The sequence below is a fragment of the Mytilus edulis genome, chromosome 12, assembly GCF_963676685.1.
Source record: "Mytilus edulis chromosome 12, xbMytEdul2.2, whole genome shotgun sequence".
Lineage (NCBI taxonomy): Eukaryota > Metazoa > Mollusca > Bivalvia > Mytilida > Mytilidae > Mytilus > Mytilus edulis.
Window position 1 is genome coordinate 6,677,674 of NC_092355.1, and position 18,018 is coordinate 6,695,691.

Genomic DNA, 18,018 nt, shown 5'->3' on the forward strand with positions numbered 1-18,018 from the left:
AAAACACATCTGTTTTAGTGTATTAACGTCATGGGCAGTCAATGTAGACATAACTTGTGTAATGCCAAAAAAAGTAACTGTAGGATAGTAGAGGTTATAATTAAAAATCGGTAACTGTCGCATTTAATTATGATTTATTTGAGACTGTATTTGTGAATGCATTCAACTAAATACTCAAATGCAAATCTGAAGGAGAAACTAAATAATTCAAACACTTCCTAAGAATTTTTTATATGTAGATTGTTGTTGGAAACTGACAACCAAAATGTAAATCGAAATAATCTTTTTTTCCATGAACAAGATTATTTCATTAATATTTCAGATTATACTATTTCGTTTAAATCTAACATTTCTAATAAAATGAATCTGTCACAGAAATGGTTTGCTCTTTAATCAAGTCTTAGACCGAACAGCAATGGAGTTAAGTTTCTTTTAGACTGTTCAAAAGTCGTGAATCGGTTTCGAGACGAAAGTCGGGAATACAAATTAAACCAAGGGAAACTCAACAATTATAACAAGAAAACATAAACATGATAAAAGGGACTTCGAAACATTATCCACCATTCCTTCCGTATTTACTGGACAAAATGAATAAAACGTGAAAAACGTTGATACAAAATCATGTGATTCTTTTCTTTTAAATTTAGTACTGAACATAGTTGACATTCATATAAACATTAAAAAAAAACAACTGCAAAAGCCATATTTTTTCGTATCAAATATAAATTGTCCCGACTGAAAAGATTGCCGATAAAACCACTATTGTTTGACTTAAATTTAAAATTAAGGTTATGCAAAAATTTAACGAATTAACCAATATTCAACTGACTCCATTTTCGGGAAATGACATCTGTAACAAATATAAACGTTTTATCTACCCCTGTACAAGCAGAACAGAATAACATGAAAGTTCAAAATATGTACAAACTCCGAAGCTGCACCCTCAGAACTGTCAATAGATTATTCAAATAAAGCGTTTCAAAACAGTCGAATTAAGTATTTTTGAAAGGTCAATATACATCTTAAGTACTTGATAGATTTTATGCTCATTTTGGTGATTTCGAATCTATTCTAGTATTATTTTTCTGTCCTGTAAATCTTTTTAGCCAATAATTGAATTATAAACAAAATCAAACACATAATTGTATGGGTATATTAAAAACCAGAAGGCGAATATATATAACAAAAATAAGGACTATGTAAATTCGACCTGCTTTGATCCGATAACTGTACTTGAATTTGTACGAAATAAATATTATGTTCGCTGTGGAGATTCCGTATGTCAGAATTTGAATGAAAACTAAACGTGCACCTTTCGTTGCTGACCTGTTTCTGTATTTTTACGACTTTTTAAAAAGTAGTCTAACGAAAGTTTTGAAAAAGTTAAAATAAAATCAGATACTATTTTCCAAACTGTTTAGTAAAAGCATACATTCATGTCAATTTGACCTGAAGACACAAATTACTAACACATGACTGCATGGTGTTAATCTGGAACTCCTGAGACAGTGCACCATAAGCGACAATTAATTATTCATATATGAAGTTTTATGCATATTTGTAAACGGAATCAACCAAAAGTACACAAAATTTGATTCTACTCTTTTGCAGATCAATTCAAAGTAAAAACTTTCAAGTGGAAAATATCTCCAAACGATTGAGACAAGAAGAAATAAGCCACAATCAGTTTAAAGAAGAAATTATTGCAGAAAGACAAAAGTTAAAAACGTATGTAGAAACACAAACGAGTATCTTTTAGTCCAAAGTATGTATATTCCGTCTGGAATTTTGCTGCGTTAATATGTTCATCCCGTCTACATGTAATGCTTGGTCTACACCTAACTGTATCTTCACGCAAAAATACACGCATATTAAAAGAAAACACGACAAAGTTCTTGTACTAGGGTTGTGTAATATTTCAGTTTTAATATGAGGGTTGTTTTTAAAGATATTGGACAGCTGACGGTAACATAGTTAATCTTCACAGGTAGATGATTGATCAAAGACAGAACAAATCTTTAATCTTTTCACACAATGTGTTTCTTCATTTGAACAAAATTACAACGGTAGAACAAATGACGTTTACACAAAAACATTTTATTAAGGTCACCTTCTAATACAATTATTTCGGTACTCATCAAGACTATTTCTTAAGAAAAAAATATCAAACGGTTTTTAACTCAGCAATCGTCAATACTTATTCTACGGCTATTACTGTAAACCAACTTATTTTCGCTGATACTCTATTTCGCGTTTAGCCCTTTCGATTCTATTTCGCGGTAACTTATTTTCGCGATTTTCTAACTAACTTGGTGTAGTTAAATAAGGAAAGATGCAAGTTTTACATATTCGCGACGATTTAAATTCGCGTTATTTTTCTACTCGCGAAAGTCGCGAAAATAAATCGCTCGCGAAATTTAGTTGGTTTACAGTATTTAATTCACATTTTTTTTTATTCCTTTAAGCATCAATCATAACCCTGTCGCCTTGTTCGCGATAATAAAAACATCGCAATAATTTCTGAGTTTTCGTTAAGCAAAGGTCTGTCCTATTGGTTCTTTTTGAATTGCAAACAAAGATAAAGAACTGGATGTTCCATCAATGTATAGGATACCTAAACTGCAATGGTATATTGCTTTATCTTCAAAGTATTCCACGAAAGCTCTTTCAATATTATTAACATCAATTAGATCAGTAAACCAAAGCTATTGTTAAACTGCCTATAATAGAGGTGGCGTGCATCCAATGTGAATACTAAAAAAATCTATAGATCTGTAAGAGTACATCCAATTGAAGACTCTCTCATCTTGCAATAGTATTAAAACATTTGACTTTTCTATACTTTACATAAGGATTCCCCATTCCAAACTTAAAGAAAAATTAAAAGAGTTTGTCTTGCTTTGTTTCCAACCAATTGGCTCCTCTTCTTTCCGACTTTTTCCTTTATGCTTATGCGGCTAACTTCATTTATGAACTTCTAAGGAAGAAAGATGAAAAGTAAGCAATATCATTTTACTTTACTTCCGCTATATATATGATGTTCTCTTACTTAATGATTTAAAATTTGGTGACTATGCAGTGCTTTCAATTATGATTTCCTTAAAAGAGTTTTCTATTATTTGTCTGTTTGTCTGGTTTTTTTTAGCCATAGCATTGTCAGTTTATCTTCGATCTATGAGTTTGACCTTCTCTCAGTTATCTTTCGCCCCTCTTTTGCTGATCATAATAAATCTATTAAACCACGTGTTTCGAACTATAAAGTTGAAATCATCTCTTCATCATGTTCATCACTTTTACGGACGAAATCACGAGTAAGTTGACAGTCATGGATTATCCGTTTCATAGATGATATCAGATATGTTCCTTATGTCGTAACTACAATCACGTTCCCTTTTCACCGAATAATATTATATACCGGGTTTGTACTAACATGAGCAACACGACGGGTGCCGCACGTGAAACATACCCTTTTGGAGCACCTTATATATACACATGCAATACTTTGTTTTGAAAGAAAGCGTAATTTTCAAAGGAAAAAATACAGGCGAAGGATTCCAAATGGACATTCAACTTTAAGTTCGAACATAAAAATAAAACAAATAAGGGACAGCAATATGCAAGAGCGAAACGAATATTGAAGAAAAAAAACCAGAAACGAGGGGAATATGTATATATTCTCATGTAAGAAAACTCATAGTCTTGGTCAAGTTTGGATATCGATTTATCTATCACCAAAGACTGCATGGCATTGGATATCATAACTGAATTAATGATTTTTACTAATAAAAGATATAATATTTGGACCATAATTGTCTAAATATTTATTGAAATGTTATAAGATGGGAACTTCTGATGAACAACAAAATAATTTAATTATTTCCATGCTTGTTATCCTTTCGTGTGTGCTCATATATTATATTTATAGTGTTGTACTTGAAGAAAAAAAACTCAACTGCGGTGCACTGGATATTATGTTTTATCATTCGCCTCATTAGAAATAAAACTCCAGAAAAAACCAATAAGCAGTATGAGAGGACAGCATTTTTAAAATATGTAGATGGTTAAAAACTTGCCATTTATTACTGATATAACAATATCAGGAATATCATCAGTGTTGTCCGCACTCAAATAGGATATATCTGAATACAAATTTGATGTAATCCTGTGTTTGAAACAGCACAATCACTATATATATGACATCAATATCATTGTTTATGCATTGGGAATATACTTTAAGCATCTGTAAATATTTTGAGACACCAAACGCATGTGAAGGTTTCGTGGCAAATATCCAATTTAGTCCTCGTACACGCAAAACGTATGATGCACATTCACTATGTCTTCGTGTAAGCATAGCTATATATGTTGTTTCCCTTCGGTTGTACATTAATTTTGTCTATTTTTTAAGTTGAGACACTGTTTAAAGATACTAACTGTAGGATAATGTTAATAGAGTTTATCCAAATAAATAACAGTTAACACACTTGATGAAAATAAATCCAACAAAAGCTTTTTTTCACTTTTTTATGTGAAACAATGTTTAAAGTAAGATATAATCATCAGAATGGACTGGTTATATCCTTGACTTAGTTGCGTCTTGGGGATTACTGTTTGACTTTTCGTCGTTAGTCGCCGTGGCGTTGACAGTTTCTCCTCAAGTTACGAGTTTCCCTCTGGTATAGTCCATTCTCTTTTCATGTCATTCAAGTGTGTGTGGCACGTAACATACATAAAAGAATAAACACACGTTATTTTTATTTTCCATAAGGCGGAGTTCAAGAAATAATGTCCACAAAACAAAAGTTAAATAAATGCTAATAATAATTACAGTGGAAATATCAGACTCATTCGTAACCCTAACAGAGAGTTGGCTCAAATTTGCTTTTAATGGTTAGAATTTACATCATTACAAACTTAATCTCAAAATCATTTTCATTTTTAGAAATTTACCTCTGATGTCACTTTCTATGGCTTTGATTAATTCGTGTGAAACACATTTATAATTCAGGTATTCTGTATTTGTGATCTGTCGTAAATCAATTTTAGGTCTGTGTTGTTTTATTGTTGTTTTAAACAACATCGAGCATTATTAACCAAATTGATGCTTAAAGGAATTAAACGGAATTTGATGAGACTGTCATCAAAGTGAGAGGGTTAGCGCTATAAAACCAGGTGCAATCCACCATTTTCTACATTTGAAAATGCCTGTACCAAGACAGGAATATGACAGTTCTTGTTCATTCGTTTTTGATGTGTTTTGTTATTTGATTTAGACATGTGAGTATGGACTTTCCGATTGGATTTTCCTCTAAGTTCAGTATTTTTTGTGATTTTACTTTTTTCATGTTGAAATATTTTATCATAATATTTATATATGTATGTCTCTATCATGAGTGTTCTTGCATATATTTGTATAACTTTATAATCGGTATGTGTGGCTACCATTTTTTCTTAAATTATTAATTTTACCAAATCAGGACTTTGGCAGTTGTTACATTTGTATCTCATAGTATGTTTCTATGAATATTGGCTTGTATGGGGTTTTTTTTGTTGTAACAGTTCAGGGTTTCTGTTGTTCTGGGTTTTTTTTTCCTATTATAGCCGATGTTTTTCCCTCAACTTTGTTTTGTGAGTAAATTTTGACCCAGATTTGTTTTAGTTAAATATTTTATGATTAAGGAATAGCAGTATAAAGTAAAATCACAAAAAAGCAAATTTTGAGGAAAATTCAAACGAAAAGTCCCTAATCACATGGCAAAATAAAATGTTCAAACACATAAAACGAATGGATAACAACGGTAATATTCCTGACTTGGTACTGGCATTTTCTTATGTAGAAAATGGTTGATTAAACCTGGTTTTATAACTAGCTAAACCTCTAACTTGCATGACAGTCGCATAGATTTCAATTATATTATAACGATGTGTGAACAAAACAAACATAGAAAATAGGTATAATGTTAAATATAGGTGTACAGCAGTAACCATTGTGTTATGAAAAGGCATATACAAATCAAAATAACAAAAATGGAAGACATGAATACAAAAATTTACCAGATCACAATAACACAATGACGGGATGTATCATTCAACATTGTTCATTAAATTATGATAGGAAATGAAAGGCCATGCATATCTATCAACTTTAAGATATATTTCAATTTGAAAACATGAATAATGTCCTCGTCATAAACCCTTGTTCTAATTCGAGCCCCTTAATTTATAATTTAAAGATATAAGGTAGACTAGGTTCAATTCTCCATACATTGTATGTGTAAGGAGCATTCATATATCACTACACAAGTGTGACGTTAATAATTGTATATCTTTTTTTTTTAAACCTTCAAATGCTTCTACAGGTCGGGAACTCTAGATTTTCTAATGTTAGCATACATTTGCATAGAAGTTTCCCAAATAAAAGTTAATCATGGCCTTGAAAAACTGACATATCAAGTCAATGAACTACTATGCATTGTGGGCTACATTGTGTACTTAAAACACGTGGAATGAGTAGTCCATGAAATATCAGAAAAAAACCTGCACAATGTGGTTTAAGCTTGAAATTTGGTATATAAGCTCCTAACACCATTCTCAGCAAAATAAGATATGGAACTTACCTGAAAAAAAATCAACTTCCGGTTTTTTCCAACATGGCGGTCAAAATTGCAAGAATTCTGAATATCCAAAAACCGTACATAAGGTGTTTAAACAATGAAACTTTGTATATAATCTCATTAGACCGTTCTTAACAAATAAAAATATGAAAGCTATCAACTTCCGTTTTTTCCGAGCTGACAGCCCAAAAAACAAAAATGATAAAAACAAGTCAATACAAGGGGGGGAATCTACGTCATCACGCAGGGTGTCGGCGATTGAAATTGGACCACCATTTTGTCGCTTCAAGGTAAGAATTTGACTTATTATGCCAGTTATATGAGGGTTATGATTATACAAAATAGTCCACCAAAGACTGTATAAAGTAGGAAAATAAATGAGCCATCGCTCAATATTATTGGTTATCTCAATTTTGCAAACACTTCGATACCAGTTTTAGGAATTGGGTCAACATGCAGGATATCGGCAAAATTTTTCATAACAACATCTTGATTATCAAGAACCGTCTACTTTATCTTGACTTACATCTAGAAATTGACAATGAGAGTCGGTTGAAAACAAAACTTTACGACAAAAGAGATGATTTCAGCTTTCCAATTGTGAACTTTCCATTTCTAAGTAGCAACATTCCAGCAGCACCTGCATACGGGGTATATATCTCCCAATTGATACAATATTCCCGTGCTTGCATTTCCTATCATGATTTTCTTGATAGAGGGTTACTGCTCACAAGGAAGCTATTAAACCAAGAGTTCCAAATGGTGAAGTTGAAATCATCCCTTCGTAAATTTTACGGACGCCATCACGAGTTGGTTGACCGTTATGGAATAACTGTTTCACAAATGATATCGGATATGTTCCTTACGTCGTAACTACAATCCCCTTCCCTTTCCTGAATGTGACCTACCGAATTAGACTATTTACCGGATTTGTTATCACATAAGCAACACGACGGATGCCACATGTGGAGCAGGATCTGCTTACCCTTCCGGAGGACCTGAGATCACCCCTAGTTTTTGGTGGGGTTCGTGTTGTTTATGTTTTAGTTTTCTATGTTGTGTCATGTGTACTATTGTTTTTCTGTTTGTCTTTGTTATTTTTAGCCATGGCGTTGTCAGTTTGTTTTAGATTTATGAGTTTGACTGTCCCTTTGGTATCTTTCGTCCCTCTTTTATCAACAAGTGAACATGTCCGAATTCTTTATTGTACTCGGGAAAATACTTGTTACTCACAAATATCCGTCATTATGGTCGAAAAACGTCTTATTTTTAAAAAATTGAAAAAGGATGTCGGCAACACATCGAATATCGAAGGATGTCGGGGACACACTAATATATACTTTTTTTAACACATATGTTATTCAACATGTGACTAGATCTAATTTAAAACTAATGGTCATGACAAGCCGCAAATCAAATTTAAACTTGTGCAGGCGGAAACGATCGCGAATACAATCTGATGTTGAACAGCCGACCAGATCTCCCACTAAATCGCCAACCCGTAAAAAAATCAAAACCATGCAAGTCCTCATTTGTCATGAAAATAAAAACGCCTGGCAAAAATGTTAAGTTTCCCCAATGCCAATTACTGAAGAAATTTCACCAAAACCGACAGTAGACTTGATCAAATGTCACGACAGAGGACCAACAGGGCCATGCATACGATTGTTTTCAGATCAACTTCAAAACGACATGTTACATGAAATAGAACATGAAATAAAGTATCCCCCAAAAAATGACAAACTGCAGGAATTGATAGCACTTGCTCCTGCAGTTCTTCCGCATTATAATGTGTGGTTGAACAACGTGTAGTTATATAAGATTGTTTTTTAAATCTGGTGTCTGGGATGATATTGCATAATTGTCTGGGTTGAATGCCTTTACCAGCATAGTTTCCCATGAGATCTTTTTGTACTGTAGAGACATGAAAGTTCGATTAAAAAGCTAAATTAACTACGGTATCATATGCAAGTAAAAATGTAACGAAACGCACGTCTGGCGTATAAAATTTTAAACCTGATACTTTTTGTTAGCTATTATTAGTGTATTTCTCTCTCCTATATATTTTTTCCCATTTTTTTGTAATGTAATCCTGTCAGGTAATATTGTAATTTTAATGTTAAATTTATTATTGTCATTAAAGTGGAAGGTTTGGCATGTCACAAAACCAGGTTCAATCCCCAATTTTTTCTTTCTAAATTGCCATTGTTATATAATAGTTCGTTTCTGTGTTTGTTACATTTGAATGTTGTATTTCTGTTGTGTCGTAGTTTTCCTCTTATATTTGATGCGTTTCCCTAAGTTATAATTTGTAACCCGGATTTGTTTTTATTTCTCGATTTATGAATTTCTAACTGCGGTATACTACTGTTGCCTTAACTAAAAACCCGGTAGATGTAGGGCCAGATGAAATGTCATATATATATATATATATATATAGTATAAAATGAACTCATCATAGATACCAGGACTAAATTTTATATATACGTCAGACGCGCATTTCGTCTACAAAAGACTCATCAGTGACGCTCGAATCCAAAAAAGTTTTAAAAAAGCCAAATAAAGTACGAAGTTGAAGAGCATTGAGATCCAAAATTCTTAAAAGTGTTGCCAAATACAGCTAAGGTAATCTATGCTTGAGGTAGAAAACCCTTAGCATTTCAAAAAATTAAAAATTTTGTAAACAGTTAATTTATAAATAAAAAGACTTGGTCCAATAATTGACCCCTGTGGGACCCCTGGCTTAACTGAAACGAAATCTGACTTTCATCTTCTAAAACTTTTTTTCTCTCGATTATTTACAAAATTTGAATCCTGAAATTGAGTGCATGAAATGGAAGCAAGCAAGGAACACTAATCCTGGTTTTTTTTTCGTATCTTTATTATGGTTGATATAATCAAAGGACACTTACATTGTTAATAGATTAGTGTGTCCCCGACATCCTTCGATATTCGATGTGTTGCCGACATCCTTTTTCAATTTTTTTTTTAAATAAGACGTTTTTCGACCATAATGACGGATATTTGTGAGTAACAAGTATTTTCCCGAGTACAATAAAGAATTCGGACATGTTCATTTGTTGATAAAGTAGGCGGTTCTTGATAATCAAGATGTTGCTATGAAAAATATTGCCGATATCCTGCATGTTGACCCAATTCCTAAAACTGGTATCGAAGTGTTTGCAAAATTGAGATAACCAATAATATTGAGCGATGGCTCATTTATTTTCCTACTTTATATAGTCTTTGGTGGACTATTTTGTATAATCATAACCCTCATGTAACTGGCATGATAAGTCAAATTCTTACCTTGAAGCGACAAGATGGTGGTCCTATTTCAATCGCCGACATCCTGCGTGATGACGTAGATTCCCCCCTTGCAATAGGACGTTGCAATATTTACAAAAAAAATATATCAGATGAGTTCAATTGAAAGAAATATTTATACAGTAGCTGTTATATGCAATCAGACGTTCATTCATCCTGTTTGTGTCGGTAAACCATTTCCTCTGCAGTCCATCAGGCACAATCTCCACCACACTTGCATAAAGCTGTACACGGAAGGGCGGATTTGAGACATTTGCAACCACAGTGAACAAGCACCTGTAGTTAATAGGCTGCCTCTGACAATCTGTCCAGAACGGGTTCCTTCTTTTCCCAACCATACAAGTCTGGAGATGAACGAACATGCTGTAAGGCTAACACTGAATTCAAATCATCTAGCTTGGTACACAGAACGTTTGGTATGTTGGTGGAGTGCCTCTCTTGTTGGTTGTACAGACTCGATTGATATACCGTTATGTGCAAAGACTACTTTTCTAGCTTCATTTAAAATATACAAAATAAGCTGTGGTATGATTGCCAATGAGAAAACTATTCAAAAAGGCCAAAATGACCATGATAATATAATAAGTAGACAGCTCTCTCACAAGCAAAAAAACCCTAACTGTAAAAATATACACTTGTCCGATGAACAAAAGAACAACATATCGCTCCATCAATAGTAAAAAATGTCTCTTTCGTAAATAAACAGTTACATGTGCGAAGACATTAGTATGATGATTTATGCATGGCATTAAAGGTAGTGTTCCCGACTTGTTCTTCTTATTTATGCAATCCTAACTTTGCAATTTTCTGATGAACAGATACTAGAAAAGGAATTTGGATACAACATATATTTTCATTGATGAAATTAATTGATCATTTATAACAGGTAATGTTTAACTTGTGATTGAATACGGCATTTTCGACTTTACTTTGTTCTTCAAAAGTATACTGTATCTACTATTTTTTTCATTCGTTTGTTGTTTTGAGCTTTACCTTTTGTACTCTGGTAAAAAAAAATTGTTTTGAATTTTTCTTGGAATTCGTTATTTTGTTATTTTACTTTTTTACAGGTATTTTACGATTGCCTTGGTTGGAATATGTGGGGCTGGTATAAGTGCAACAGTTAATACATTACTTGGAAAAGACGTTTTCAAATCGAAAAATTGTTTTGCTCATGTTACATAGTATATTGAAAAACATGCAGTTATCTTTTGGAAAAAATATTGACATATTTGATACACCAGGATTTGATTATAATTATTGACCCAACGTCGAAATTCAGTGCACAAATACTCTTAACAGTATCGATAAACTTATTAACAGACAAGAATCAAACGTGATTTTCGTTTATAATTTCACAGATGGAGGAGCTAATCAAAATACATTAGGCCCTTTCGAATGCTTTCTTTCGTCCTGTATGAAGAGAAATGAAAAAATTGTAATATCGACATAAAACCATATTAGAGAAATGGAATCCATGCGAAGACAAAGGCGATGAAGCAAAATGCTATCAATGGCTGAACAACGTTACCCAACTGTGTCAAATGCAGTTCATCAAAATGATGTAAGATGTATGTTTATCGAAAATCAATGTTGCTGGGAATCAAGGGAGAAGTACCGACAAGAGTTTTTTAATATTTGTGGCATACAAGAAGTATGAGTGTAAAGTATCATATTGACATGTCATTGATATCACGACGTACACATATCGTTTAGATTAATCTGCCATCTTTTATCCTGCTGAAGACCTTTTTAATCACATAAAATGTTTGTTGAATAATTTTTGTTTTTATAAAAAGTAATTACTTTACCTTTATTCATAGACCTTCCAATGATTAAAGTAATAATGTATATGTGTGTGCCTCATTATGAATAGTGTTATTCAAATATCAATTCGTTGTTGGTTTTAATACTATAGTTGATATTTATATTTCTGTGATATTTCCAAAGCGACACAAGGAATGCAATTGACATTCTTTTATTCAACAAGATTTTAGTAAGGGAAATATAATTTACAAGCTATACATGTAGTGTATTCTTTAGTATTATTAGCGTTATACTCTTAGTCATAGTCAATTTGAAAGTGTGAGGACTAATGATGGTTGAAGTACATAGAGGTATTTAGAGATGTTGTGAATAAAAATGTAAGGTTGATCCAAATTGAAAAGACACGTACAGATTGGTGCAGTCATAACCTGAACAGATAGTTAACTTTATGACTAGACTTTATGAATGGTGAAAATAAACTTGGGGCAGTATTTCTCCCTGCTCCTTCCTGTCCAATAACATAAAATATGTTAACTTACAAAACAGAATTGGTCTAGGACTGTTTTTATGAAAGCACACAAAATTTATTTGATGAAAGCTACAACATTAATGATAAACCTGAACAGTTTTCTGATTTATTTATTTTATCGTTGACTTTCCTTTTTGGATGGTGATGTTCATTTGGCACCTTCTTACGATGTTTATATATCCCAACTCGTTCGCTATGGTCGTGCGTGTAGTGATTCTTTGGATTTCTATTAGCGTTCTTCCATAATATAGAAGATTTGGTTTTGAAATTTGGTTGCATCTGGTCACCTGCCGAAACCGAAGGAAACTATAACTGTAAGAAAATATCAACGGAATAACAGAAACACTGAACTGCTACAAACTATTTGATAATCCTTAATGTTACGTTATTTCAAATGGTGAACTCTTCAACACTGTAATTAAATCTTTGAGTATTACTTTTTATAGGTACAATAGTGATTTTGTTTATTTTTTATTGACTTTAAAATGTATCTGTTATTTCGGGACCTTTTATAGCTGAGTATGTGCTATTGGGCTTTGTTCATTGTTGAAGGTAGTACGATGCCCTATAGTTGTTAATTTCTGTGTAATTTGGTCTCTTGTGGAGAGTTTTCACATTGGCAATCATACCACATAATAACATCTTATTTGTTATATTTGTCATCACTAGACCTGTACAACAAAAATATCTTTTTATCATATCTTCCTTGATAAGCAGTAATTGATCTGGACTATTCTTTCACACCAGATCTGTTGTAGGAAAAGTAAACATTGGTCTGATCTGCTTCGTGATACAGTTAACACGATCCGAGATTAACTCCTTAATATTCCAACGATATATAAGATTTAAATTTAAACTGTGCTCTAGAGAGGGACTTAAAAAAGCTTCCATTTTAGTAAAAAAAAATGTTGTTAATGCTAAAAAAATATTTTAATTCACTGCTTACTGTATATTTATTTAAATAAAACTCAGAAAAAGTTTGTCTTTAAAGTGAAGAAAGTAGAAAAGTAAGAAACAGCTCTACTTACGTTCATTGTAGGGCACAATATCGAGGCAATGTTCTCATAAAATGTGTCTTTGAGAGTCAATCAAATCAGAATATTTCATTATTCGAATATTTCACAAAGCAAGACATTAAAAAAATTAAGAATACACACCAGGTGAAAGGCATATATAATGCTTCGCATAATACGTGTAATACCACATATTTGTTTTTCTTTTTAGTTTTTATAAAATTTGCAATTTTCAAAAAAAATGCACTGAATTTGTCTTTCTTTCAAACAAAGAAATGCTAGGCATGAGTAACATTTTATCCTGTCCAGGACTATATAAAAAAAATACATAACATTTCATTGAATGTAAGAAAATATATATCACTGGAAGTTAAACATTTGTTAAAACATGAATATTTACTTATACACTTTTTTCTGTGTATTAACTTTAGTAACCCGTTTTTTTGGTCATTTCGTCTGTTTGTCTATCCCTCTCTCATTCTGACTGTAATAATAGTGCATCAACTAAATCGATACGCATTATTAAATTGTTAACACATATCAAAACAAATGAGAGCTTTTGTTTTTAAATATACTAATTTTCTTTACTGTCTTCGACAATGATTTGTTTTGTCGATGGTAGTGATAATAAAAACACTTGTCGACTAATGTTATGCTTTCGTTTAAATTGTACTACTCACAAGCCAATGTAGTTTCGCTCGATTGAATAGCGCAATTTATAATAAAATATATCATATTATTGAAATATTACCATACTTTCCAAAATAAAGCATATCAAAAGCACTTAATTATTTCACATTTCACATGTCCAATGATATAAGAACAAAACTAATTATTAGAAACACTATCAGAAATAGGTTAAAACAGAATTCTTAATTGCAGAAATAGTTTTATATTGCAAAAAGTCCGAAAATGCGAAATCGGTATTCAGTGAGATTTTAAAAAACCAAACTATTTCTGTTTTCAAATACTCGTTCAAAATCATAATAGTTTTAACAAAGTGTAATATTTAAAAGTTAAAACACATTGTATATCATAGGTGTTTTTTGTTTTGTATATATTTATAATGTTTATAAAATGTCGAATTATTCAAGACACTAATGTTTTATCTACCTAATACATATATTACATTAGCCTTGTTTTCCACAAACGTCGGCACTTAAGGTTGAAATGCTAAGTTCAAGTTTGAATAACAAGATTGCTTATATAGATCGTCAAGTCTTAATTTTGACAGATTTATATTGATTGATGATCAGATCTTCAACGGTTTTATAAGGTTTTAGTACTCCTGACAAGTTAGCTATTGTAGAGGTAAAATGAGTTGTTGACAAGTACCATACTACCAATATTCATTTATCGTCATAAGACTCAATAGCGACGATCGAAAAAAAAACGTATATGGTGCTCTTTGTAAATACACCTGTTTCTCAAACCACGCCTCTTTTTGGGAGATATATCATATTTATATATATTTCGTTTTGTTTACCTTCTGGTTCCTAGATATGATCTCAATGATTCGTCGCATAGAGACATAAATAAGAATGGTTGCCAGCATAAATTTACTTTCGCAGATTTGAAATTCCATTCACACAGTGGTTTACGAAACCTCGTCAAACCTCAGATATCAGTCGTATAATTGTGTTCGCCACACGCACATTTCGTCTTGCGAAGACTCAACATTGAAGCTCAAGAAAACAATTTAAAAGTACGCCGACAAGTTTTTCCAATATATATTTGGTGATTTGGTAGGCTTATGGTAGCTGATTTATCTGAAGATAGATTTTTCTTAGACTTCTGAAAATAGTTGTAGGTCCATAAATTATTTTTTTTTTTATATCAAATCATCGGGTTGCGGTACATGTAAAGGTATACTTGTACATTGCAATTAATGATATCACAGTTATTGATATGTGTAATAGCTGTATAAGGGAAATTTCCTTTTTCCTTTCAAGGAAACCTTAGAAGATAAAATAGATTAGTATTTTATTAAAGAAATTGCTTTCGTCGAATACTCCGGAAAATCATTTAGTAATATTGGGTCACTTGCCTTATATTCTTGAAAATCCCTCAAATATAAAAACAATTAAAGAATTTATCTGTAATCTTAGTTTTCTGTGTATAATTCGGAGTCTAGTATGACGTCCATTATCACTGAACTAATATGCATATTTGTTTAGGGGCCAGCTGAAGGACGCATCCGGGTGCGTGAGTTTCTCGCTACATTGAAGACCCATCGGTGGCCTTCCTCTGTTGTCTGCTTTATCATGTCTATGGTCGGATTGTTGTCGCTTTGACACATTCCCCATTTCCTTTCTCAATTTTACACATGACGACACTTATTTTTTGTATTATTTTATCTTTAAATTTCAAGTTTAAAATGTTTCTTTTGTATATTAAATGAAACCTGATAAGAAATTTTTCAATCAACAAAGAGCTTTTGCGACGTACATATTATGCATATGTGAATATAACATTTGCAAAAAGTGAATCCCTTGTGTATAATATATTGTAATGGCGTGGAAGTCATTGAAATTAACTTTCCATCCGTTCCATTTGATGATAACGTTTGGTTTGTTCGTATTTATGAACATCTGCTTTTGATATTTTTATTTGAGTTCGTTGTTTTTGTTCAAAACAATTTCTAGTTTAAAAAAAACAGATAAAATTTCTGCATCGCATAACAAGCTAAATAAGTATTAGAATTCATTTTCTGATATTTTTAATCAATATGACACAGCTAATCAAATAATACAATAAACCTATCCGGGCAATTTTAGTACAATAAAATCTTCTAAAATGTTAAATGATTATAATATTATCTGCAAACAAAACTTTTGTAAAATTGTCTGAACTTATAGTGCTAATTGGCTTCATACTTACAAGTATGTCACTGGACATTGCCGTTTTGTCGTATATAGTAATAGAGGTGGTGTATTAAATCCAATCTGAATATCGATTAACTACTAAAGTCATACCGTTTAGAAGGTTAAATACCTTTCTTTTGTTGAAAAGTTAGCTAAACGAAAATAATAAGATATATCAATATATCAATCATAACAATTATTAATATTTTTTTGTAACGTGTATTCAAGAGGGGGAAAGATACCAGAGAGAAAGTCTATTTCATAGATCGTAAATACACTGACAACGCCATAGCTGAAAAGGAAACAAACAAACAGACAAATAATAGAACACAAGATACAACATAAAAAACTAAAGGCTAAGCAACACGAACCCAACCAAAGAGGCCATAGCTAAAAAGTTAAAAGACAAACCGATAAATAATAATACTCAAAACACAACATAGAAAAATAAAGACTATGCAACACGAACTCCACCAAATACTTGTGGATATCTCAGGTGCTCCGGAAGGGTAAGCAGATCCTGCACCAGATATGGCACCCGTCGTGTTGCTCATGTTATTACAAATCTGGTACATAGTCTAATTCGGTAGGTCAAATTCATGAAAATGGAAGAGAATTGAAGTTCAGACGCAAGAAACATATCCGATATTATCTGTGAAACGGTTATTCCATAACGATCAACTCGTGATGGCATTTGTAACATTTACAAAGGGATGATTTTAACTTCACCATTTGGTTTAAGAGCTTCCTTGTGAGCAACAACCCTCTATCAAGGAAATCCTAATAAAAATTGCGAACACGGAAATATCGTAGTAGTCGCTGCTGGAATGTTGCAACATAGAAATGGATGGTTCACAATTGAGAAGCTAAAATCATCTCTTTTGTTTGAAAATTTTGTTTTCAATCGACCCTTATTGTCAAGTTTTAGATATAAGTCAATATACGAGGCAGACTTAACTGTATAAATTGTTTCCTTTATCTCTAGCTATAGGTCGATTGGGTAGATGCGTTCAACATAGTCACCAAGTTTTGTACTATTTAATGAGAGAACATCATATATTTAGCGGAAAGTAAACTTGAAGGAAATAGCCTGCTTCTTATCTTTCCTTTTAAGATATTCCTGAATGAATTCAGACTCCTAATAATTCAGAAACAAGTCGGCAAGGAGAAGGGCGCAATTGGTTTCACTTGGAATGCCGGAAAACCACGTATTCCAATATGCATATGTAACTAGGAAACGGTGTATGCGCTTAAGCGATACTAGAACTCTATTCCGCACAGTTCTTGTAATTGGAAAGTGGTGATCGATGTCAGATGTGATGGTAAACATTGTCATTACGAACTTTCATTCTGTGTATTGTTTTCGGCTCACGTTGTAATGCACGAACCACATTGTTACTGTTTTTGAAAAAGTGTGTCAAATACTGTGTGTTTAAGACACCTTTTAGTGTACATTTGAGTTTTCAGAAAAGTTTAATATTTTGATATTATTGGAATTATATATTTTAATAACAAAAATCGACACCACAGTTTTGCCCCCCACCCCCACCCTTTTCCCTTCATTCTGAAGTCAATAGGATACAAAAAAATGCACCCGTAAGGACAAAAAACTTGGTTCAAAACACTGAACAAAAATTTGGGACACAATTTACCATCAGGAATGTATCATTTAACATGTATCATAACTTTTCAGGGAACCAGAAATTTTGCTAGAAATATAAGGTTGACTTGAAGAAAACAAATATACTCAGCAATGTTAAGGATGTTTTCCTTTGCCTTCAAAATTCAGGATGATCGGATTTGTCCTTTTATAAACGCATACAGAAGTTCTTCCGTCAGTCTACTTATTGTCAGTTTATACCAGGGAGTCACGATAAACATTCATGTTGATTTATTACAACAAT